Below are 26,111 nucleotides of genomic sequence, written 5' to 3'. Positions count from 1 at the left end.
AGAGAATTGAGCTGGATCCTCGTGGAGAATGGGACCTTGCCGCAGCAGGTCCCTGTGTGGAGGCAGGGGTAATGGATTCCCTGCCAGTAGTCTTCTCGTGTCTGCATACCAGGGTCTTCTTGGCCAGTCCAGGGCCACTAGAAGAACTAGGCCTCTGTGCCGCCAAATCTTGTGTATAATGGCGCCCAGCAGGGGCCATGGAGGAAAGGCATATAGCAGGATCCCCTGAGGCCATGGCTGTACCAGGGCATCGATCCCCTGGGATCGAGGATCCCGCCTGCGGCTGAAATATCTGGGTAATTGAGCGTTGGACCTGTCCGCTAGTAGGTCTATGCCCGGTGTCCCCCACTGGTCCATGATCATCTGGAAGGCTGTGGGCGACAGCTGCCATTCCCCCGGATTTAGGCTTTCTCTGCTGAGGAAGTCTGCCACGGTGTTGTCCTTCCCGGCGATGTGGACGGCGGAGATGTCCTGGAGATGTGCTTCCGCCCAAGTCATTAGGGGGGCTATTTCTAGAGATACCTGTCTGCTTCTGGTTCCGCCTTGACGGTTGATGTATGCCACTGCGGTGGCGTTGTCCAACATCACTCTGACCGCTCTGTTTCGGAGTCTGTGGGCAAATCGCAGGCAAGCTAGCCTGACTGTCCGTGCCTCTAGTCGGTTGATGTTCCAACCCGACTCTTCTCTGTTCCACCGCCCTTGGGCGGTGAGTTCCTCGCAGTGTACTCCCCATCCGTTCAGGCTGGCATCTGTAGTGAGCAGGGTCCAGGTTGGGGAGGACATTCTTGACCCCCGGCTCATGTGGCCGGGCTGCAACCACCACCGTATCTGATTCCGCACTCTGGCTGGTAGAGGTAGGTGTACGGTGTAATTCTGTGATCGTGGGCTCCACCGAGATAGGAGGGCACGTTGTAATGGTCTCATATGAGCCCGCGCCCATGGTATCACCTCCAGAGTGGATGCCATAAGGCCGAGGACCTGTAGGTAATCCCAAGCTGTGGACCGGGTGGCACTCAGCAGGGCCTGCAGACGATTCTGGAGCTTTGCTCTCCTCTTGGATGTCAGACTGACCTTGTCTTCCTGGGTGTCGAATCGGACTCCTAGGTATTCCAGTGACTGAGAAGGCTGCAGGGAACTCTTGTTCAAGTTGACTACCCATCCTAGGCTTTCCAGAAGAGCTATAACTCTGTTGGTTGCCTGGTGGCTCTCCTCCGGTGGCTTTGCCCTGATCAGCCAATCATCTAGGTAAGGATGGACGAGAATTCCTTCCTTCCTGAGAGCCGCCGCCACTATTACTATGACCTTGGTAAAGATCCGCGGTGCAGTAGCTAACCCGAAGGGTAAAGCTCGGAACTGGAAGTGTTGGCTCAGGACCTTGAAGCGTAAATAGCGCTGGTGATCCCGATGGATTGGGATATGCAAGTAGGCTTCCGACAGATCTAGGAAGGTGAGAAACTCCCCTGGCTGTACTGCATTCTTGACAGACCGCAGAGTTTCCATGCGAAAGCTGGGGTCCCGTAGGTGTCGGTTGACTGACTTGAGGTTCAGGACGGGCCTGAAAGTGCCCTCCTTCTTGGGTACTATGAAATAAATGGAATAATGCCCAGAATTTATCTCGCCTGCAGGCACTGGGGTTATGGCTTTTAGGGACAGGAGCCTCCGCAAGGTAACTTCTAGTGCCGCCTTCTTGAGGGGTGAACAAGGAGATCCCAGAAACTTGTCCGGCGGGAGCCGAAGAAAATCCAGGTAATACCCTTCTCGGATGATGGCGAGGACCCACTGGTCCGAGGTAATCTCGACCCATCTGCAGTAGAAGAGGGTTAGCCTGCCCCCTATGGCTGCTACCCCCGGATGGGTCGGCTGATTGTCATTGTGGATTGCGGCCGGGACCAGAACCAGAGCCGGTTCTCCTCTTGTTGTGCTTAGCCCGAAAGGGCTGGTTCCTGGCCTGAGAACGAGGTGCTTGGTAGCGAGTCCTGTAGGGGTTGAAGCGCTGAGAGTTTCTGCTTCTAGATGGCCTAGAAAAAGAACGCTGGCTCCTCCTCGACCTGTCTTCTGGTAGACGGGGTAATGGAGAGGCGTCCCATTTATTGGCTAGTTTCTCGAGATCGCTGCCGAACAGTAGGGATCCCTTAAAGGGCATCCTTGTAAGGCGTGTCTTGGAGGAAGAGTTGGCCGCCCAATTATGCAGCCATAGCTGCCTCCTGGCTGCCACTGAGGATGACACTCCCTTGACTGCCGTACGGACTAGGTCGGAGGCTGCGTCAGTGAGGAACGAGAGAGCTGATTCCATGTCTTCTCCCGGTGTGTTGTTCCTAGCTTGTGATAAACAGGAACGCGTCACCACGGTGCAGCAGGTCGCAATTCGTAGGGACATGGCTGCCACCTCGAAGGCTTGTTTCAAAATGGCGTCCATGCGCCGGTCATGTGTATCCTTGAGGGCCGCTCCCCCCCTCCACCGGAATGGTGGTGTGCTTCACAATTGCGCTAACTATGGCGTCTACCTTGGGGCACGCCAGCAGCTCCTTGGACACCGGGTCCAGAGGGTACATGCCTGACAAGGCCCGACCCCCTTTGAATGAGGCCTCCGGCGCATTCCATTCCAGATCGATTAGCTGCTGTGCTGCTTGTAGGAGGGGAAAATGGTGAGCCGTTTGGCGCAGGCCCTCTAACAAGGGGTTCATTTTAGGGTCCCCTGGGGTGTCCTGGCCCGGAATAGCCAGTTCTGATAGGCATTGTGAGACCAGGCCTGGAAGATCCTCTTTCCGAAAGAAGCGTCTCATGGTCCGATATGGTTCTATCTCCGAGGGAAGTTCTCCCTCCTCGGGGGGCTCCTCATCTTCCTTGGAGCAATCCGAATCCCCATAAGTGGGGCTTCCAGGTGGCGAGTGGCTGTGCCTAGGTCTCAAGGGTCCAGGGGCCGGATCATCCGGGACGGAAAGACCCATTCGAGGAGCAGACTGCATCTGGACAAAGGCGTGGATTCCCTTGAATAATTCCACCCAGGAAAGCGAAGCCGGATCTGGCCTTAGTGGCACCAGGTCTCTCGGGTTCCCTGGCTGCTCACCGCCTGCTAAGTCCGGAGTGTTCCCTGAGGAACCGCTGGGCTGGGACCAGTCCTGGCCTGGAACTCCCATAGCCTCCTCACATTGGGCACAGTGAGTCTGCTTCCTCGCTCTGTTTGGCTCTGAGGTTGCATGCTGAGCAGAGGCTTAGAGCTCTTATGCCTGATTCTGGAGGTGCCGACTCTGCGGACGTATGGGCTCTCTTATGCTCCATTTCATCTGTTATTTCCTCCCAACCGGAGTATGCGCTGTGCAATATATGTCGCCTACTAATATGCGCTTATCTTATGAATGTGCGCTCATCAACATGCGCTTAGCCGCATGCGCCTATGAACGGGCGTCTTATGAACGTGCGCCTTCCAACAGGCGTCTTATGCGCGTGCGCCTATGAACGTGCGCCTACCAACAGGCGCCTATCAACAGGAGCCTATGAACGTGCGCCTATGTACGTGTGCCTATGAACATGCGTCTATGAACGTGCGCCTACCAACAGGCGTCTATGAACGTACGCCTATGAACGTGCGCTATCGGCGTGCGTCTATCCTAGCAGCGTGCGCTTAGCCAGCCTGCGCCTATCCGTGCGCGCTTAGCAACGTGCGCCTATTGCAGCGTGCGTACAGCAACGTGCGTCTAGGTGGCGAAGGCGAGTAGGTAGGCAAAATGGCGACCTCCTTGGCGGGCTGCCACGTAGGCAGGCCCCGCAAATCCTCACTTCCTCGGAGACCACAGTAAAGATGTACACCTTACCTTGTCCTTGGCGCTTCCCGGCTGCGACCCGGGCGGTCTCCGGCTGCGGGGGGAGAGGGTGAATACCTTCACTGCCGCGCTTGAGGAAGTGCACCCGCTGCCTCTAGGCCGCGCCCGAACTCGTCTCGCTTGGGGGCCGACCTCGCCGGGACCGAGGCTGCCTCTATGCCGTGCCCGAGCCCTTCTCACGTGGGGGCTAGGTCCCTGCTGCGAGTTGGCCACCGGACCGAGGCTCCTACCTCCGAGGGACCACAGAAGTCAGCTCGGGAAACTCGACTGGGGGAGGGACCGAATGGTATCACCGCAGGAGTGCGGGGCTCGTCTTCAGGTAGGTTTCTTCTATGAATTTAGTCGTTTAGAATTTGGAAACACGCTCAGCGAGCGCGAGGTAGCTCCAAACTGCTTTGGAGAAGGAAATTACTGAATTGCTGCACTTCCTGCGGGGGTATATGTACCCGTGCTGACGTCAGATCCGTCTCCAACTGCTAGCATGAGCACACTATACCCACTTGTTTTGAGTCCATCTGCTACACGCTAGGAAATGTATATTTATTTATTTAAAATATTTATCAGAGATCACGTGATGTGGTGAGCGCGGCCGGGTGGATACTGGCTGAGCTCCGAGGCTAGGGCCCTGATCCTTCTCCATCTGACCGGTTCATTGCATTTTCGGAGCGGTTCTTCCTCTAGACGCGGTTGTCTATGTCGATCACACATTATATGCAAAAAACGCCGACCGGGATGCCGCCGAAAGTGACAAAAAAGGATAAAGACAAGACGCGAGTGCCGGAATCCAAAATGGCGACGCCGACGCAAAAAGCGGATGGCAGCACGGTGATAGAGGGTACTGCCCCGGTCCACCCTACTACCCTAGAACTGCAAACCGCAGTTGTTGCGGCGTTGGAAAGCAAATTTGCAGGCCTCTCGGAACAGCTGACAGCTTTACACTCCTCACTGGCAGAACTTACTCCGAGACTTGATCAAGTGGAGGGCCGCACCGGAGTGCTAGAAGATGACGTACTGGCGCTCACAACTCGTATCTGTTCCCTGGAAAAAGCTTTGGTGGAACAGCAAGACAAAACGGAAGATCTTGAAAACAGATCTCGCCGCTCCAATATCCGTGTGCTAGGACTGCCGGAGTCTCTTGAAGATCAAAATCTGCGCACCGCCTTACAAGCTTGGATCCCATCGGCCCTGGGCCTACCCGATCTGCAAACCACCCTGGAAATCGAACGGGCGCACCGCCTGGGTACGAGGGACTCGAATCGGACCCCTGCTGGGAGGCCCCGAATCGTAATCTTTAAGGTGCTTAACTTTCATCATAAGCACTGCATTTTACAAGCGGCAAGGAAAATACAAACCTTACAGTACCAGGGCGCAGATGTCCGTTTGGCACCTGACTACTCCGCTAAAGTTGCTGCACAACGGCGCGCATTTTCGGAGGTGTGCGGTCTCCTGATAGAGAAAAAAATCAGATTTCAAATGCAATTTCCAGCTAAACTCCGCGTTTTGAAGGAAGGAAAGTGGTCAGTGTATGACACGCCAGAGTCTACTAAACCATTGCGGGACGAACTCTCCTGAAGACCAAGCTGTTGTATTGATTCACTTGATAATCGTTTCCAAGTGGGGTCGGAGAAGGGCCCTAGTCCTCGATCGCATTGTAGTTGATCTCTATACAGGTCGTAGACCTGAGTGGGTATTCTAGTTGTTGTGGGATGGGGGAGGGGGAAGGGGGATATAATAGAAGGTGGGGATCTCTGGTACTCATGGGGCAGAGCGTATTTATTGTTGTGTACTTGGTAATCATGTTTATATTTCTGTGTGAAGTAATGCTGGCTGAGGATGTGTTTGAGCCCTGCATTGTTCACCTTGTGGAGCGGAGGCGAGGCTGGGCGTCTCCTGTTCCTAATTCAGCACTGTATTGTTCTTTGTTACACAATTTTGGTGTATGTTCCTATGGGGGGCCCTTATAATATTGTTTCCTGGAATGTGGATGGCCTGGGTCACCCTATTAAACGGAAAAAGGTTTTTCAACATCTTGCACGCTTAAACACTGGTATAGCCTGTTTGCAGGAAACCCACTTGAATGCGCTTGAGAGTGGGAAGCTGTGCAGAGAGTGGGTCACTACTTGTCATTTTGCTCCTGCAGTTGGGAAGAAAAAAAGGTGTGGCGATATTGGTCCATAGGAATACTCCCTTTTTGGTTAGTAATGAGATTGTGGACCCGGAAGGCCGGTATATAATCCTTAACGGGGAATTAGAGGGCAAACAATTAACCATTTGTAATCTATATGCCCCAAATGATGCCAGTTCGGTATTTTTTTCTTCCTTGCTAAAACTCCTTCTGGAACACCAGAGAGGTTCCTTAATTTTAACTGGAGACTTTAATTGCGTTGCAGATGCGAGTCTGGATAAATCTGCCATTCCCGCCAGTTTCAAACAGCCGAAAGAATCTACAATTCATTCCCTGTGCAAAACCTTAAACCTCCTAGATGTTTGGCGGGTGTTACACCCTGAGACCCGGGATTATACCCATGTGTCGCGTGCACATGCCACACTCTCTAGGATTGACTATGTGTTGGTTGATACCCAACTCTTCTCCAATATTGGGGTAGCAGATCTGGGATCAATAGTGGTGTCCGATCATGCACCCGTCTGGGCTGAACTATTCATCTCAGGGAGGAAAAAAGCGGGTAATCTTTGGAGATTTCCAGGGCATTTATCGAATGATAAAGCCTTCCATACTTACTTACAAGAGCGTTGGGATGATTTTTTCCATAATAATCAGCAACATATACCGCAACCCTTGTTGTTTTGGGAGACAGGAAAGGCGGTTCTCCGGGGTGATATTCTGGCTTATACCGCCCGGAAACGTAAACAGCTCATGAGCTCTATTTTGCACTGGGAACAAGAATTGAAATGTAAAAAAGATACTTTAGCGCTCAATCCCTCTAAGAGTAATAGAGAGGCCTACTGGGCTTGCTTAAACCATTTTAATTCCTTATTGCAGGCCCGGGCACAGAAAGCATTAAAAGCCTCGGAGCATGGTTTGCATCGCTTTGGGAACAAGGCGGGGCGGCTTCTAGCTCGCTTGGTTGCTATTAAGAGGCGTAAGCCCTTTATTAGTAGTCTCAAGACCAAAACGGGGCAGTTGATGACCACTACGCCTGAGATATGTACCATCCTACAAGAGTTTTATAAGGAGCTCTACACGGATGATCGTACTGGAGATTCTGTGGATGAAGACTCCTTTTTCCAAAATTTAATATTACCCCAGGTGACACCCTCTCAGTTGGAAAGTTTAAATAAACCTATCCTGGAACAGGAGGTGCTCCAGGTTATCAAAGGTAGTCCAGCCCATAAAGCTCCGGGCCCGGATGGATTCTCCACGGATTTCTACAAAATCCTGGGAGAACGGGTGGCAGGTCCCTTGAGTCGCTTTTATCAGGAGGCGGGAGTTCAGGGGAGTTTTCCTTCTGGTTTTAATAAAGCGTATATCACTATCCTTCCTAAGCCTGGGAAGGATCCCTTGCAAGCGGCCTCTTATAGGCCGATCTCCTTATTAAACTGTGACTTGAAGTTTTATGCCCGTATATTGGCGCTCCGGCTAGGTGCTATTTTGCCTGACCTTATTTCACCTTTTCAAACGGGGTTTGTAAAGGGCAGGAACCCAGGTGCCAATGTGATCAAATTACTTGCAGCTATTGAGGCTACCAGGAACTCTGGCTCTCTGTCTCTGGCAATAGGCTTTGACTCAGAAAAAGCCTTTGACAGAGTGTCTTGGGCTTACATGTTTTCTGTGCTCCGCCGGTTTGGGCTACAGGGAGACATCTTGCAAGGTATACAACTTCTTTACCAGTCTCCCGAGTCATTCCTCCTGGTTAATGACTCTCTTTCAGGTGCTATTTCAATTAAGCGAGGGGTGAGGCAGGGATGCCCTTTATCTCCAATTTTATATATCTTGTCCTTAGATCCCCTGTTGTGCACGATAGGGGCTTCATCACTCATACAAGGGTTTGGCACATCTGATACCTCGCTAAAGGTGGCCGCCTTTGCAGACGACATGCTTGTCTTCTTAACCAACCCCCTAACTGCTTTACCCGAGGTATTGCGGATTCAAGCTGCGTTTGGGAAGTTTGCAGGCCTAAAAGTAAATGCTGATAAATCCGAAGCCTTGGACATCACTGGCAGGTTGCGGCATGAGTGGCCTGGGCCATTCCCCCTAAAATGGGTCTCCTCAGATCTCAAGTATCTAGGGGTCAAAATTCCAGCAGATCCGCTGAAAATCTATGCCCTAAACGTGGGTCCCTTAAAGCAGAAATTACTTAAGCACCTTGTCCAATGGAGGAGTCTTCCTCTCTCTCTTTCTGGCAAAATCCAATTATTAAAGATGATGGAGGTCTCCCGCTGGATATATTTGTTCCAAATGTTACCCATCTGGTTAACCCCTGGGGATGTGTCGGAAATTAACAAAGCCATCAGGGAATATATATGGGGAGGCCGTAGAGCCCGCATTTCATTGGAACGCCTTATGCAGCCCAAGGAGACGGGAGGGCTGGGATGTCCCAATTTCGCCCTATACAACTATGCCTGTTTGACCCGCCATGTGAGGGATTGGCTTTTTGGGTCCCGTTTCTTTTCACCTCTGGATTTCTATACGCAATGGGTGGCACCATTTTCCTTAAGTTCTATCTTACATGTTAATGCTGCTCTTCTCCCGCCGCACTTGTTACACAGCACTATTATATCCCCCATAAGGCGAGGGTGGAGGTTCATTTGTGGGCGGTTGGGAATTCAGGCTGGTAGCTCTGCTTTCTTGCAGATTACAGGTTGCCCTCTGTTTACCCCTGGTTTTGGTTCTTCTCTGTTTGATAAGTGGCGCAAAAATGGTTTGTCTACTATTAATCAATTTTTTAGTTCCAGTTCCGCAACGGCTCATCTCCTAAGTTTTCAGGACTTAAGGACGCAGTACTCTCTAGCTAATGCAGACCACTATGGCTTCTTACAAGTGCGACACTTTATACAGGGGTTACTACATGATAACCCATCTCTTCCATGTGGACTTCCTATCCGTAACTTCCTACTTGGTATCACTGGCAAACGGACTCGATGTGCGGAATACTATAAAGCACTGTTGGATCTCAAGCCCTCGCAGTATTCTATTAGCCTGGCGTCTCGATGGAACGCTGTTCTTCAAACCTCACTCACGTTGGATGAGTTTCAATCATGTTTTGGGAAACTTCATAGGGCTGTGGAGAATGTCTCGATTAAGGACCAACAATATAAGCTCTTACACTTTGCTTATTACACGCAACAGCAGGCCTATTACATGCGCCTGGTTTCTTCCTCTGAATGTCTGCGTTGCTTGCATTCCCGGCCGGACTTCCTACATAGTTTTTGGGCGTGTCCTGCTATTCAACTTCTTTGGACGACGGTGAGAAATACCTTATCAACTATGTGGTCTCGACAGGTTCCGCTTACTCCGGATGTCTGGCTTTTGGGTGCTTCCCCGACCTCTATGGACTGGTGTACTTTGCCTCAGTCTTTACTTGTGGATAAGATGGCTTTAATGGCGAAGGTTTCCATTTTGGCTTTGTGGACTGAACCACATCCCGATTTCTTACCACTCTGGACCAGGAAGCTACACCACCTGTTACAGATGGAATATATGTCGGCTATTTCTCTGTCATCCACCCAAAAGGCTAAGTTTTTCCACGTATGGGGAGAATATATTTCAACTCTTTCTCGGGATCTACAAATGCAACTGTTACCTGGTTTGGAGGGGTCCTCTGGGGACTCATACCATTTTCAATGACACTTGTTATATAGCTCGCTCTCAGTCTCGGCTAATAGTCTGGACATTTGCGTTGCAATGCACTGATTGTTTTTTTTTTTTTCAGGGTCGAGTACATGGAGCTGCCACCTGGTCCTGTCATTACAGTATTTGACCTTAGTCCGCCCTTTGGTTTGGGCCTGCGGGGGGATGAGGTGGGGAGTTACCCCTGGTGAGGATCTTCTGAATGTCCACGTCTCTATGGATCTCTATAGGAGTATTGGTCCTGGGGCTGGGTATGCTGTAGCTCCTTTATATCCTAGCCAGTACCAGTTATTGTTCAGGTTAAAGTTCTGTTGTTTCTTGTTTGAATTCTGACTACCTATACCAATTGAGTACCAGGGAGGGGGAGGGAAGGGGAGGTTAGGGGGGTAGGGGGGGAAGTTCTCAAGTTTGGAAAAAATTTCATTATGGTTCGTGAGTCTTCTAGATGTTCTAAAAGACGACCTGGTCTGTTGTAAATGCACTGTGCGAAATTACATACTGCTACTTATGCGTTGTATATATGCAAAATCTATGACAGAACGCTGGAAGCTGTTTTCCATTGTTACATGCAATAAAATTATGTTCAAAAAAAAAAAAAATATTTATCATCTACTTATAATGAACCAGCTGTGCTAAGCAAATTAGAATTCAAACATAAAACAGCAAATCAAGAAAAAAAAAATCAGCCCGGTAACCATTGGCACAGATCAGTCATCATCCGTAAGTATGAGTGGACACAAACACCTCTTGAAATAAAAGAGAGCTTTCGGAATATTACAAGCTCAATCAGATCATGCAGACAACCGGGCTATAAAGCTTTGACTGACACTGGCACACTGAGCATGCTCAGCCTGCAATTATCCCTGTGACGACAGGTGTCTCCCTCAATCTCGTCTTATAGCAAAAAGTGCAAGCGAAACTAAAATAAAAGTAAAAACGTATACAGACCCAACTCCGCGGGGTGGCGGGTATGTTTCGTGAGGACTAACATCCTGCTGTCCTGTGAGAATACCTGTTACAGGTAAGCAACATTTGCTTTCTCACAGGACAAGCAGGATAGTAGTCCTCACATATGGGTGAGTACCGAGCTTAGGATGCCCGAGAGTGCACCAAATGCACCCAAGACGCGGAAAAGGCACAATGACAAGGGTGGAATTTGGAACGGAGGGCATCCTGTAACCTTTAACGGGTTGGTGGAAGGATGTTGGGTAGTTAAACCGAAATGAATAGGAGTAGACGGACAGGCCAAATATGAAGCATGCCGGCTAGTCGTATCTAAGCAATAATGGCTGCAAAGGTATGGAGAGAGCCCCAGGTTGCAGCCTGATAAATATGTACAAGCAGCACCGGCCGAAGGTAAGCTATGGAGGCTGGGACGGACGGAACAGAGTGTGGTTACACACAGAGTTGTAGTGAAATGCCTGCTTGTTGGTAGGAAAAAGAGATACAGACCATCACTTAGGAGGAATACGTCTGTTTGCCCACTGGAACTCGCAGCTTGGCTCTTGCCACAGAAGGAAAGAGTTAGGTGGAATTCCTATGGAGTGTAGTGCGGTCTAGATAGAATGCAAGTGCACTATTACAGTGCAAAGAGTGGAAAAACCCTCTCGCTTTGGTGAGAGAGATGTGTTGGGAAAATAGGCAGAGTATATTCTGAGTAAGGTAAGATGCAACGTCTACCTTAAGAAGGATATGAAGTTGAAAACGTAAAACCACTCGGTCACAGAGGAACGCAAGGTCGGGTGAGTATGTAACAAGGTGTGTAACTCACTGACCCTGTTGGTAGAAGTGATGTCTATGAGGGAAAGAGTTCCCCATGGCAGACTGTTAAGTGAGAAGAATGGAAAGGCTCGAACGGAGAACGTATTTATTATTTATTTATTTATTTGAAGGTTTTTGTATACCGACATTCGTTAAGAAAACATCACATCGGTTTCCATAGAACAATAATTAGCCAACAGGGCTTTACAATGAACTTGATATGATAAACTGGGGAGGGGGAGAGCAGGGAAGGAGTGGGGAGGAGGGGGTGGGATTAAGGTGGAAGGGAGAAGACGGGTAGGCTGTACAAATATGTTAACATAAAACATAGTTAAATACAATTATAAATAGCGTACAAGATAATTATAGTTAATACGAATATAGATAATGTACAAGAATTGATAAAGTACAGAGAGTACTTGGAGAGTATAAGGAGAGAGGAAATTGGTAGGGGATCTAGTAAGGGTGAAGGGAGGGGAAGGGTCTTGTATGAGTCTTGTAAGCACGAATTACATGTCCCATTCCGTGTCTAGTGAAAACGGAGGCGGCTTGATCAGTGGATAATCCATGGTAAGCTGATTCAGAAGGGGTTGACCGTTAAACAGGTATCCCCACTCCCAAGTGCTACGCCAATTGGAACCGAGGTGTACCCATGTGAAGGATGTCTGGGGAGCAGAATCCGAAGGAGTAAGAAAAAAGAGTAGTGTAGAAAAAAGAAAAAGGGTAAAACCCTTTTGTAAGCGTCATGTGGTAAATCATGCCATTTTGAATGGTAGGATTTGGGTGTGGAAGGGTTTTTGTGATGCTACCAGTACCTGAGAACATCAGTGAGTCTATGATATGAGACTGACTTGTGAGAAGGCGAATTGATTACTGGTGTGATAGACCGAGAAGAATGGGAAGCTTACTAGTCTCGGCCAAGACGTGGGTCTGAGGAACAGTGAACTCCATCCCGTTTCAGCATTAGAAGAGTGCTGGCTATGAGAGGCAGCGGAAGAAACACATATAAGAGGGCCTTGATGGAACAAAGGCGCCTATGGGAACGCATTGGAAACATGTGTAGGGAGGAGAATCCGTGCACCGTATGGTTCGATGCAGACGCAGAGGGCAAGTTAGGTTGACCTCGTCGCTAGAAGATTTCTCTCGCTACACATGTAGTCCGAGACAATTCAAGAGGATGGAAACCTATATGGAGAAGGTCTGTTAATGCGTTCAGTAAGTCTGTCAGATAAGTGGCCCGAGGATGCATGGAGCGAGCAAGGGCCAAGGGTAGAGCTGCGGAGCTTCCTAGCAGAGCCGCTAAGAGGTTATGCGTGCTTATGTGTTGGAAAAGCACATTGTCCCTATGCTGTCTGTCTGTATGCACAAAGATTTGTTGCAGAGGCAGTATTGGAAGGCATAAGGGCATAACTCATGGCTACAAGCTCCAGGAAGTTCTTGTGAAACTGTGCCTGGAGCGGAATAGACGCATATTGGGTTGAGAAGATGTTAGGTCAAACTTTACAACCCTGAGTAAATGCGAGCATTGTCAGGAGCAGACTAGGTTTTGGTTCTAGATCTGCAATATGGATGAGAGACAAAAGCGGTTGAACAGCTTAGACCCATTGATAATAACATTTCACTGAACCTAACCCATAGCAATTTTGGATCTATGAGGAAAGTGCATAGTGAAAAAACCCCATGGCCCGACAATGAAAGAATTGAGGGACTAAAGTTATGGAATATGCGCGCAGGGACATATAGGAATTTGTTAGAATGTTTGCGCGGTTGCTGGACAGGAAGGTCGTTGTGACTGTGGTGTCCAGACGTGTTCTATAAGGGATTTAGGGCAGTGACAACAATCCCAGGTAGTAGATTTATAGTGAGTCATGAAGTTAGAGCTCCTTGCTTGGATTGACTGTGGTTATGCAGCTGTCCATGCAAGGAAAAGCGTGAATGATGTTGTACTCCGTAGAGAAACAGCAGTCACTGATAGTGATTTAATGAAATACTCCAGTTGCCGAAGCTGGTGCAACCAGCAGAGCTTGGGATTGTAATAATGTTGACTCACCATGAAGCACATAGAAAGATTAGAGGCAATCTACTTACTACAATATGGAAGCATGGTGATGAGAGATACCATTTTACCAGTGCCTTCTGAAGAAAGTTGGTATTTCTGAGGTCCAGGATGGGCGGAGAGTAACTAATTTCTGTTGAAAGAAAGAATAGTGAAATTAAAACTCCCCAACCCCCCCCCCCCCCTCCCCTTCCTGTGCTTTGTAGCGTCCGGGGGAGTGTACCGTGAAACTTGGTACAGAGTGGGGTGGCCGCTCTGACATCCGGAAAGTTGAGAGACCCGGAGGTGTCCAACTGGCGGGGCTGATGTAACCTGGATATCATGTAATCGCCCAAGGGAGCGTGAGCGGTAAAGTCTTACCCGCATTTCTGTGTGTTGTACAAGAAACGTCGAGACCTGTCGCCAGGTTTTTGAGGTGGACTTGCACTTGAGGCAGTATTTGCTGGATCTCGTGTTAGCAGATCAGCAAATCCATCTGGAACTTTGGTCCTGAATTAGGAACCAGAAGCCAGAGTATTAATCAGTACAGGGTCCCGTTGCTGACAATGGGAGGATGGCCTGATGCAATCCCAAATAAATGGTAGAGAGGTTCCCTTGGTATGGTGTCTGACATAGCTGGCAATATCGATATGTGACACTAATACGTTTCTTGGAAGATAGACGATCTAGAACCTTTCGAACCATGTGGCACGAATTAGAGAACAGATCTCAATGGGAATGCCGCTGAAGCGGGATTAGAGTACTTAACATCCGACGTGGATCGCTGAAGGACGAGCCGGGTGAAGATTGATGGCACCGTGGATTTCAGGAGTCAACGAAGGGTAGCCTGTTGGACGTAACGTCGTCTCAACTCTGAAACCTGGTATGGTAGCGCAGGTATAGAGGAGACAGACTGAGCGTGGCTGGCGCTACCACAGTAATTTGTGGAGGGCCACAATCCCGCACCGATGTCGGTGGGGCACGCCTCGGGTACAGGGGAGCCATTATGACTTGTGAACCCGGCCCTCGTTGCAGCGGCTCGATGTGTCGTGACGCAATCTTTGAGTACAAAAGTTCATCATATTTTTATTGTATTTATACTGTAGCTTTAACATGTTATTATTTCTACGTTAAATAGTTAAATTGTATATATTATACTCATATATTATTTATTACTATGTTAAATTGACATTCGGTTATATTGTTCCATCTGTTCTATGGTTCCATGTAAAGCCCCTTTCTCTTCTGGGCAGTTCATCGTTTTATGTAAACCGGAGTGATTTGTGGATCTCACAAGAACTTCGGTATATAAAAATTAAAAATAAATAAATAAATAAATAAATTCTTCGGAACTCGTTCCAGTGTTTCTGGAGCACAAAGGACTCCCAGCACTGTGCGGAACAGTGGAGATGGCAGTGGTGATGTTGCTCGGCCCGAGCATTCTCCAGCACCGAGAAGGATAGCACCGATGTGCTGGATGGCGTTGGTGGCAGACTGTCACCGTGCCGGTGACAATGAGTGCCATGGTGCTCGGCCTGGTCTTTCCCCAGCGCCGAGGTGGATGCCCTCGCTGTCTTGGATGGCGAATGTTGATGGACTATCAGCATGTCTGCACTGCTTCTGGCACTATGTAGTGTCATAGGCTAATACGGGGCTTTAATAAGAACCCAAAGTATGGAGCACTATGTTTAGGCGAGGGCATTATATGGAAGTGCTATGTCAGTATTGACTGTGTCGATGGCGGTCGAAGCGGCCTCAAGGACATCATCAAAAATATTATATGAAAAACGTCGATGACCCGGGCAGAGCAAGGATAACAGTGACGAAAGCACTGATGGCATCGGCGTAGGGTATCTATGGAAATAATGTGGCATCGAGAAATCGAAAAAACATCGTTGGCATCGGAAAAAATGATGCTGGCATCGACGGAGTCAATGACTGCATCGATAGGAACGTCGAAGACATCGATGGAAATGACGTGGGAGTCGATGGCATCGGTGGCATAGCCACGGGCATCGATGCATCGATGGCATGGCCACGGGCATCGATGCATCAATGGCATCAATCCGGGCATCGATGCCATCAATGGAATCAACGATGACATTGATGGAAGTGACCTGGGCATCGATGACATTGATAAAATAAACAATGGCATCGATGGAAATGACCCTGGCATCGATGGAAATGCCCTGGGCGACGATGGCATTGACCCGGGTATCGATGGCATCCATCTGAGCAATGATGGCATCGATGAAACCCAGGGAAAAATCAGTGCCATGGATGAAAAACATGGATGGCACTGATAGAATCAATGCAGGGAACGATAGCATCAATGTATCATGGGGGAGGGGTACCGATGGCATCGAAGAATGCAGGACAGTCTGGAAGGGGGTACCGACGGTAGCAATGGGGGCATCGACTGCACGAGGATACCGAGGAAATAGAAGGACCTGGATTTGACAGAGGCCCTGGCAGCAACGGAAACCATGGAAGTCCCTGTCCCACTAGCGCTAATAACCAGGCAGAGTGTCACAGAGAGACATTCGCAGGCTATGTGTGGCTAACTATGAAAACATAGGGAGAGGGAAGGCCACAGTTGGTTGGCAGGCCAGGGAGGTGACAGGAACAGACGGAAAAACAGGGCATAGTACTCACCGAGCGTCAAATAAATTTATTTATTTATTTATTTATTTATTTTTAATTTTTATATACCGAAGTTCTTGTAGGGGCTACAAATCACTCCGGTTTACATAAAACGAAGAACTGCTCAACAGAGAGCGGAGCTTTACATGGAACCGTATAACATATGGAACAGTATAACTGGTTGACAATTTAACATAGTGCTAATTAAAGTAATAATATTTTAACTGGTAATAAATAAAGAAATATAATATTATATATAAGAAGTATAACTATTTAAAGTAGCAATAAATATAAATATAAGCAATGCCAAATATATATAAGAAATAAAGTGAATTTTTGAGCTCAAAGATAATTGTCCAGATTCAGATTCTTAAAAGAAGTACTTGATACAGTGTCCATAGTTAAGGGATGCCTGGTAATTAGGAAGTCTGTCCTAAATGTATGTGAAGGGATGCCTGGGCAGTTTCACATCCCTTCACATACAGTTTCCTGTATGTGAAGGGATGCCTGGTAATTAGGAAGTCTGTCATAAATGTATGTGAAGGGAGACCCGTGCAGGGAAAAAGTGTTTGTGAAGTAGAAGTTTAAGTGTTTCTGTGAGGAAAGTGTTAGAATTTTTCACAGCGCTCCTAACCGCTATGCTTACCGCAGAGCGGAAAAAAGAAGACTGAGGGAGACACCTGTGGTCACAGGGATAATTGCAGGCTGAGCATGCTCAATGCACTCAGTGTGCCAGTATCAGTCAAAGCTTTATAGAAACTGTGACAGAAAAGTCTTCCGTATAGGGCTCCATCCTGTGATGTCACCCATATGTGAGGACTACCATCCTGCTTGTCCTGTGAGAAAAAGCACACCGTCTTGTCTTGTTCAAATAAGCAACTTTCTTATATAGTATGGATAATAGCCTTTTGCAAAGGACCTCAGATTATAGGAGAGAGCAGAAAGTTTGCAGAAATTAGGTAACTAAGTAGGCTCATCCAGTTTTAAAGATTTAAACATTAAAATAGGACTTCAAATTGGACATTGACTTGAGAAAAGCAACATTTGGGTGAAAGTGAGGTGATGGGAATACTGTGAGCTCTGGAAATACGTGTCCTGGTAGAAAGCATTAAAATCCCTCTGTAGCTATAAAAAGGAGCCATGACAGGGAACACACACAGCTTCTTACCATATCATGATAATAAAAACTACTGCAGACTCAAACTTCTTGCCATCCTGCCTATGAAACTGGTAGCCACCCTTCCTTCCTCCCTCTTCCTGTTTCCTTCTATCCTGCTGCTTCTATTGCGTCTTATCCTGTCTCACTCCCATCTCCTGCTGGTGACAATGTGATCCTTCCTGCTTTCTGCCCCTCCTGCTGCTCCCAGTGGGTCCCATTCTACCTCTTTTCCTCCAGACTCTTCCAGTGGGGCCATCCTGCTTGCCAGCATTGCCTAGCTCATAGAAAATAAAGCAGAGTTGCTTGCCTGTAACCCAGTGTTCTCCAAGATCAGCAGGATGTTAGTCCTCACATATGGGTGACATCATCGGATGGAGCCCGGCATAGAAAACCTTTGTCAAAGTTTCAAGAAGCCTTGGCACACTGAGCATGCCCAGCAAGCTTCGGTCTTATAACAGAGTTTGCAAAAAAAGAAATAACAAAACCGCAAGAAAAAACCAACTCTGTGGGGAGGTGGGCAGGTTCTGTGAGGACTAAATCCTGCTGTCCTTGGAGAACACCTGTTACAGGTAAGCAACTCTGCTTTGTCCAAGGACAAGCAGGATGGTAGTCCTCACACATGGGTGATTAAGTAGCTCCAGGCCTCTCCGAACATGAGCAGCAAAGAACAGGTGCCAACGTGCACAACAACTGCAGCTGCAGCGACCAGAGGAGCAGGCCTGCACGCAAGAAAGGGAACACAGAGGAAGAGCTGGTTTTTTTATGGCTGGAAGAGGTTCTGGAGGACGGACTGCCTGAAATGAGAATCCTGCCGACAGTCCTTGTTCTAGGCAGTAATGAGAGGCGAAAGCATGGCGGGAACTCCAGTTGCCACTCTGCAGATTCATGGATAGGAACCGTCGTCAAGTGCACCACTGAGAGACCGACATGACCCAAACAGAGTGAGCTCTGACATGGCCATCAAGTTGCAGATCTGCCTGCGTGTAGCAGAAGGTAATGCAATTGGCTAGCCAGTGGGACAGTGTCTTTTTAGAGACAGCGACGCCTAATCTGTTCTTATCAAAAGAGACGAACAGCTGAGGTGCGATGGGGCGCTGTCTGTCCCAGGTAGAAGACAAGCATCCTTTTGTAGTCCAAGGTGTGGAGAGCATGTTCACTGCGGTGAGCGTGAGGCCTTGGGAAAAACAACAGCAGTACGATGGACTGGTTGAGGTGGAACTCTAAAACCACTTTGGGTAGGAACTCGGGGTGCATACGCAAGACCACCCTGTCATGACAGAACTTCGTGTAAGGCGGGTACAACACCAGTGCTTGACGCTCACCTACCCTGCGAGCCGATGTGCCCACCACCAAGAAAAGCACCTGACAAGAAATGTACTTTAGTCATAAGACCGCAATGGCTCAAATGGGTGTTTCATGAGTTGCGAGAGAACCACATTAAGATCCCAGGAAACTGTTGGGGGATGAGTGGGAGGTTTCAATTGAAGCAGACTCCCTCATGAACTGGCCCACAAGCAGATGGCAAGAAATTGCAGAACCATCCAAACCCCAATGGAGTCAGAGAGGGACAATAGGTAGTCCAAAAGTGCAGAGGGGGAGAAAGAGAAGGGATCCAAGCCATGACCTTCGCACCAGGAGGAGAACCGTTTCCATTTCAGATTGTAGGATTTTCTGGTGGAAGGTTTCCTGGATTGTAGAAGAACACGGGATGCTCCCTCCGATAGGTCGAGGGCCTCTACCATCACCCGGTCCACATCCAAGCTGTGAGGGCCAGGGTCCGCAGGTTGGGGTGACGGAGCCTGCCCTGGGTGATGAGGTTTGGGGCCATTCCCAGACAAATTGGGGGATGCTCTGCCAGCTCCCAAAGGGTTGGATATCAGACCTTATGGGGCCAGGAGGGAACGATCAGGATCTTGGAGCCTTGATCCTGTTGCAACTTCTGGAGTGTCTTGGATATGAGGGAAAGGGACAGGTAAGCATACAGCAAGCCCATCCCCCAGTGGATCAAGAATGCCTCCGCTATCGATCCTTTGCCTTTCCTGCCGAGGGAGCAAAACTGGCGTAGTTTCCCGTTTTCCGCGGAGGTGAACGGGTTTATGTCCTTAGTTCCCCAACAGCTGAAGAGGCGGTTCACTACGTCTTGATTGAGGGACCACTTAGGGTATCGGCTAGGGTGTTGTCCACTCCTGGCAGGTGCACCGCCTGGAGAGTGATGCCGTTGTCGATGGCCCATGTCCAGACCTGGACTGCCTCCTGGCAGAGTGAAAAGGACCCGGTTCCTCCCTGCTTGTTCAGGTACCACATGGCCACCTGATTGTCGGTCTGCACTAGGATTACCTTGTTCACGAGAGGCTCTCTGAACCCCTGCAGGGCATGACAGACCGCTCTCAGCTCTAAGAGGTTGATCTGATGTCATGTCTCCTGAAGCGACCACAAATCTTGTGTGTGATATCCCAAAATATGCGCTCTCCACCCCATCTGAGAAGTGTCGGTGGCGAGCGTGGCCTGAGGTGGAGCCTCCGAAAAGGGACAGCCCTGCACCAGATGTGTGGGAATTGTCCACCATAGAAGGGATTGTCATAACTTACCAGTGACCTTGATATGGGCATTCAGGTCCTGGAATGCCTGACACCTCTGAGAGCGCAGTATCCATTGTGCACGGCGCATGTGTAGCTGAGCAAAATGGGGGTGACATGCACGTCGCTGCCATATGGCCCGGCAGCTGAAGCAAATGGCGAGCAGAGACTTGATTGTAGCCGAAAACATGTCACACAAGAGCCGCCAAGGTCTCTGCCCTGTCCTGAGGTAGGTAGGCCTTGTTCTGGACGATGTCCAGGTGTGCCCCAATGAAGTCCAGTTGCATGGCCGGCTGAAGGTGGTACTTGGGATAGTTGATCAGAAATCCCAGGGTCTCCAGTGTGTCAATCACGAGGCACATGGCAATCCGAACACCCTGGCGAGAGTTGCCCTTGATGAACCAATCGTCGAGGTAGGGAAATTCATGAATTCCCTGCCTTTGAAGATGGGCACAGATAACTGCCAGACATTTGGTGAAAACTCGGGGTGCAGATGCCAGGCCAAAGGGCAGAACTCAGAATCGATAATATTGTCTGCCGACCAGAAATCTCAGGTACTGCCAATCCCCTTGGAAAATGGGGATATGGGTGTATGCATCTTGCAGATCGAGGGAGCAGAGCCGGTCGTCGTCCCCCCCATTGAGAAGGGGAATTAGGGTGCCCAGTGAGACCATTTTGAATTTCTCCTCTACCAAGAAGCGGTTTAGAGCTCTCAGGTCCAGTATGGGCCGAAGGCCACCTGTTTTCTTGGGAAATAGGAAATACCTGGAGTATAATCCTCTGCTCCATTCCACTTGTGCGGAAACGAAGGCAGAGAGTTCCACTCAAAGTATTTGAACGTCCCCTGCTGTTCCCCTATTGAGAGATAGAGGGAAGCAGGGTAGAAGTCGCTGGAAATGAAACCGGTAACCCTGGCAAACAATGGATAGGACCCAGAGGTCCGATATGATTGAAATCCAATGATCCGCAAAGAGTTGAAGACGACCCCTTCATGGTTGGCTCATACTCACCACGAGACAAAATCCCATGGTGAGGTTCTGTGGAGGAGCCATGGATGCCCGAGGGTGCCTAGGCTGTCTCTGTCTGGTCTTCACGACAGGTCTTTGAGGCCTAGACCTTGGAGCAGGAAGGTAATAACTGCGAGGCCAGTAGAAAAGCCACTTCGGATATTGCCATGTGGGTTTTTCTGATGGGCTGGGTGTTGGGAAGTACCAGCCGACAACTGTTGAAGGGTCTTTTGATAGTCCTTCAACTGAGCTACCAGCTCTTTAATCCTGTCTCCAACAGGTTCTCCCCCATACAGGGCAGGTCAGTTAGACGGTAATGGACCTCTGGACGCAGGTCGCAGGCTCATAACTAAGTCATCATCCGCCGGGCCTGAATACCTGCTGCAACGGATCTCATGGCTGTCTCAAAGATGTCATAAGCTGCAGGGACCTCGTGTTTATCACACTCCAAGCCCTGCTGGACGACAGACTGAAAATCCTCCTGGAACTGCTGAGGCAGGCGTTCACTGAATTCCAGGGCCTGCTTCCACAAATTCTGAGAATATTGCCCCATGTAGAGCTGATAGCAAGCTATGTGGTTAATAAGCATGGCGCCCTGAAACACTCGGCATTCCAAGGAGTCTAGGGCTTTGTGTTCACGCCCTGGTGAGGCTGAGGCATGGATACAAACCCTCTTAGCCTTTTTCAGGGCTGACTCCACCACTGTTGAATCACGTAGATGTTTGAACCAGGTACACCGCGTTGGTCTTCCTGTTGACTGGCAGCACCGAGATGGGATGCTCCCATAAGCGGTTACCAAGACCTTGAAAACGTCATGGACTGGTACCATCACTACCTCTTTTGGGGCATCCATGAACTGCAGGATCTCGAGCATTTTGTGTCTAGAGTCCTGTTCAGTCAGCAATTGGAAGGGTACTGACTCGTCCATCTCCTTGATGAACCCCGTGAAGGAGAGATCTCAGGGGTGGATCATTGCTGTTCCTCCAGGGGGAGAGTTTGGAAAGTAAATCCTCTGATTCCTCTGAAGAAGATATGGATGCTTCCCCTTCCCAGGGGTCGTAGGAGACCTCCCCCTTGCTGAGACCTTCCGGAGATGCAGGGGGGATGAATGTTCACCTGGGTGTGTGGCCTGATGCTAGACAGCACCGAGGGAGGTACCAGGAGCATCGGAGGACCTCGAATTCTCAAGGGGTCCAATGATGACATCACCATCAGGGGTACTGAGGGAATCGACCCAGAGGGCCCCGGGCGAGCAGGACAGTGAAGAGGCACCGCGAGTCTCTGGCCCGCCATTGAGCCCGATTGCCTGTCCTCCTCTGAGGAGTCGCTCACTGGTATGGGGGCCCGTGGCGATGACAACGGTGTTCCCAGAGGCCTCTGAGGGGCTTCTGGCACCGGTGCCGAATGTGTGGGTGGCATACCGAGCAGCATATCGAGCTGTTCCAGCAATGGTGCAAGTACCAGTGGAGCAGGCTCCTATGGCAGGGGCGATACTCAGGGAACCAGAGGCTCGAAGCCTTGCAGGGCCCGGTTGACTGCTAGCCGCAAACATCTCTCTAGCTCCTCCTCAAATGCCGGTGAGGATAACACGGTCTGAGGAGGAGCCAGCGGAATCGGGGAACCGAGCCCTCCACCGGTGCCGTAGGAGGCCACCTGGGGGCATTGATAGGGTTAGAGGGAATGATCTCCACTCTCAACCGCTTCATGGGAGGCACCGAGGTTGATGCCTTCTCACGGTCTGCTTTGGAAGAGGAGGAGGATCGATGTTGATGCTTTCTGGACTTGTCTCGGCGATCTTCTCGATCCTTCCCTGCTGCCGAGGATCCTGACCAGGAATGGGATGACCGAGACAACGGACGGTCTCCTGTGCCAATTTCAGGCCCAGGCCCAACAGGAGGGGGAGAGACCGGTGACGCCGAAGCCAGGGCATCCTTACCAAGCGAGGTAGATGTCCTCAACACCGAGGACTGCTCCGAATGTTTGGCCCCGAACAATTTTTCCATTTTATCGAGGCGGGCCCTGCGAACCTTCGGGGGCATCTGAGTGCAAAGATCACAGATGCGAACATCGTGCGAAGCCCCCAGGCAAAGGACACAGACCTCGTGGGGGTCTGTGATGGACACTGAGAGCAACGGTGAAAGCTGGTCGATGCCATCAGAAGAAGAATGCGACACATGTTCGATGGTCGGTGGGTACCGTGGGGGGCACCATCGACAATCAACACAATGACCCGAGAAAACTTACCAATCTCCGAACGAAGAGGGTGAGGGACCCTACGAGATCCGTTGGAAGCAAAAGAACTTTAGCAAAAAAGAAGCGCGAGCTCCTAAACCACGTGGCAACAGCTTCGCGGAAGAGACTGATAGTGGCATGCTGGACATGCTCAGTGTGCCAGTCAAAGTTTCTAGAAACTTTATGTTACGTCAATCGGTCGCAGACGGCTGCAACTAATAATGCTCACCTTTTTGTTTCTGCATTATCATCCTTTGGACGAATGGCAGCCTCCGCCAACCAGTCTGGCGTTCCCAAGACGGCGTGGGCACTGCCGACCAACGTCTTTGCTCCTGGAATCACTTAGGCGTGCATGCGCATGGGCCACTCTTGTACAAGTCATGGTAGGAACCTCATAGGCGTCCTCTCTGGATGAAGTCTACCACCTCCGGAACTTAAGCTAGCTGGTCCTTCACTTCAATGAGTTAGCAAGGAATTCCTTCTTGCTGAATTCCGTTCCTTGGACTTCCGGTTCCAGTTTCCATGTTGGCGTGAGACACTCTGGGTACCCGCTCCTCGGTGGCCCTATCTCATCTCAGGTTATCTGCTCCTCGGAGGACCTTCTGCCTTGGACTACTATCAGTTCCGCTCCCCGGAACCTCTCCTGGAACTACCTCCTGTGAGTACCTAATTCTACGGACTTCTACTGTCTAAGCCTCGTTCTGAGATTTGCTGCGGTGTACCCCGTGCCTCGGGCCACTACAGCTTCTTCCCTGAAGGAACCACTCTATATCCTACCTACAGGTTATTGCTGCACCTTGGACAGCTTTCTCAATTCCATCTCTGAGACTCATCCCGGCATACCCCGCTCCGCGGACCACTACCGGATCATCACATCTGAGGCACCTTCATTGGGTATACACCCCCTGCTCTGAATTTTACTTTTCTGCACCTCCCACTCCATAGGTCGTGCCTTTCTCTGCTATCAATAAAGACTATTCCACAGCTGTGACTGACATGGCTGAGACCACGCCTACCGGCGGTGAGCCTCACAGGGCTACTCCCTGTGGGTGGACACACCTCTCACATCAGCCCAGGGGTCCACACTAGTACCAAACATAACACTTTGACAAAGGTTTTCCTTGCTGGGCTCCAATCAATGATGTCACCCATGAGTGAGGACTACCATCCTGCTTGTCCTTGGAGAAAGCCACAAGCTGCTGGGAGAGAGGAAGGATTGGTATCTTGGAACAGCAAGGAGAGAGGTCAGAATTAGCGAAGGATGGAAAAGATGATGAAAGAAACTGATAGGGGAAGAGAGACACAAGGGGATGTAAGAAGATGAAAGTATGGGAGAACAAAACATGGGAAGGGAGGTTTAAAACAAAGGAGAGAAAGAGGAGAATACTAGGAAGTAGTTGCTACATACGGAAAGGAAGATGAGCTGTAAGGGAAGAATAAAAGGGAGAAGAAATGAATGAAAAGCAAAAATAGAGAGATCGGAACATGAAAGAGAAAAGCAAAAATAATGGAGATAAAAAAATAAATAAATTATCCACCCAACAGGATTAGAAGTTAGATGCCTTGAATATAATGCCTCATTCTCACTGTGCCTGGTGCAGAGCAGGCATCTTTCTTGTGAGAAATATTTGGATCAGTCCATCACCAGCTTTAATCCAATCTACATCTCCTGCTTCATGCAGCTCCTCACATGTGCCGTGATCGTCAGGTTTCCTTCTTCCTCCCATCGCTGGGGCTCAGTCTTGAATTCCTCTTGCTTAAAAATCGAACAAAAATGTCTGGTTTGACCATGGGGGAACCTGTTATAGGGAAAAGGTGGTTTTAATATGTTTTAGAAAATAACTCCAGAGCCAATATCATCAATGCAATTGCGTTCAGAATTATGCTGGTTCATAGGCAATGCAGAGCTAAGAAATGAGAGGTGCTGCTTGTTGATCAACATAAGAAATCCATTAACAGCAGCGTCCATATCATTTTTTTTTTAATTTAAGATTTTATTGATTTTTGTTTATAAGTATACACAGGCAACATTTACAAAACATATGATCAGGATCGCTGGGGTAGATTTTCAAACCGCGCGATTTGGCGTACTTTTGCTGGCGCATCAGGTGCAAGCAAAAGTACGCGGGATTTTAGTAGATACGCGCGTAGCCGCGCGTATCCGCTAAAATCCTGGATCGGTGCGCGCAAGGCTATCGATTCCGTATAGCCGGCGCGCGCCGAGCCACGCAGCCTACCCCCATTCCCTCCGAGGCCGCTCCGAAATCGGAGCGGCCTCGGAGGGAACTTTCTTTTGCCCTCCCCCCACCTTCCCCTCCCTTCCCCTACCTAACCCCACCCGCCCGGCCCTGTCTAAACCCCCCCCTTACCTTTGTCGGGGGATTTACGCCTCCCGGAGGGAGATGTAAATCCCTGCGCGCCAGCGGGCCGCTAGCGCGCCGGGACGTGACCTGGGGGCGGGTCCAGAGGGCGCGGCCACGCCCCCGGACCGCCCCGGGCCGTAACCACGCCCCCGAAACGCTCCCGACACGCCCCGAAAACGCCGCGCGGATCGGGCCCCGCCCCCCGACACGCTCCCCCTCAGAAAAACCCCGGGACTTACGCGAGTCCCGGGGCTCTGTGCGCGCCGGTAGGGCCTATTGTAAAATAGGCGCACCGGCGCGCAGGGACCTGCTCGCCTAAATCTGCCCCGGATTTAGGCGGATTTAGGCGAGGCAGAGCTCTTAAAATCCGCCCCATAGTGAATATTCACAAAAAGCTGAAACTTATTTCCCTCCCCTCCCTCTGGTCCACTAGGACTAAACTGATATTCGACCCTTTATAATACTATAACCTTACAACAACAACATCCCAGTAAATAGGAGCATAAGGACACAGTGCGAAGAACACAGAAGCACATTGAAAAATCACAAAGGCATTAGTAATACGAACTGGGATACAATTGACCTGCTGAACATACATGTCTAATTTTTTATTACCACAAAGCTGATAAATTAAAGATGGAGTGACTATGTTTACTGTATAGAAGAGAACCATCATACCAGTAAGTGTCAGAAAGTGCTATGCAA

At 49.7% G+C, this 26,111-nt stretch overlaps 1 protein-coding gene across 4 annotated transcripts in view; it reads right to left on the bottom strand.

The window, feature by feature from the left end:
* Positions 1–24,847, bottom strand: part of LOC115087342 (zinc finger protein 501-like) — a 30,391-nt gene extending 5,544 nt beyond the window's left edge. The window contains exon 1 of one of the 4 annotated variants that reach the window (XM_029594443.1): positions 24,734–24,847. The gene's annotated coding sequence lies outside the window, so the exon portion shown is untranslated. Of the gene's footprint in view, positions 1–5,173; positions 5,478–24,630 lie in introns of those variants that run through there. The other 3 variants (XM_029594440.1, XM_029594441.1, XM_029594442.1) reach the window with 3 other exon arrangements.
* Between the last annotated feature and the right edge of the window lie 1,264 nt (positions 24,848–26,111).

The sequence above is a fragment of the Rhinatrema bivittatum genome, chromosome 3 (genome assembly GCF_901001135.1).
Source record: "Rhinatrema bivittatum chromosome 3, aRhiBiv1.1, whole genome shotgun sequence".
NCBI lineage: Eukaryota > Metazoa > Chordata > Amphibia > Gymnophiona > Rhinatrematidae > Rhinatrema > Rhinatrema bivittatum.
This window is presented reverse-complemented; position numbering and strand designations above follow the sequence as displayed.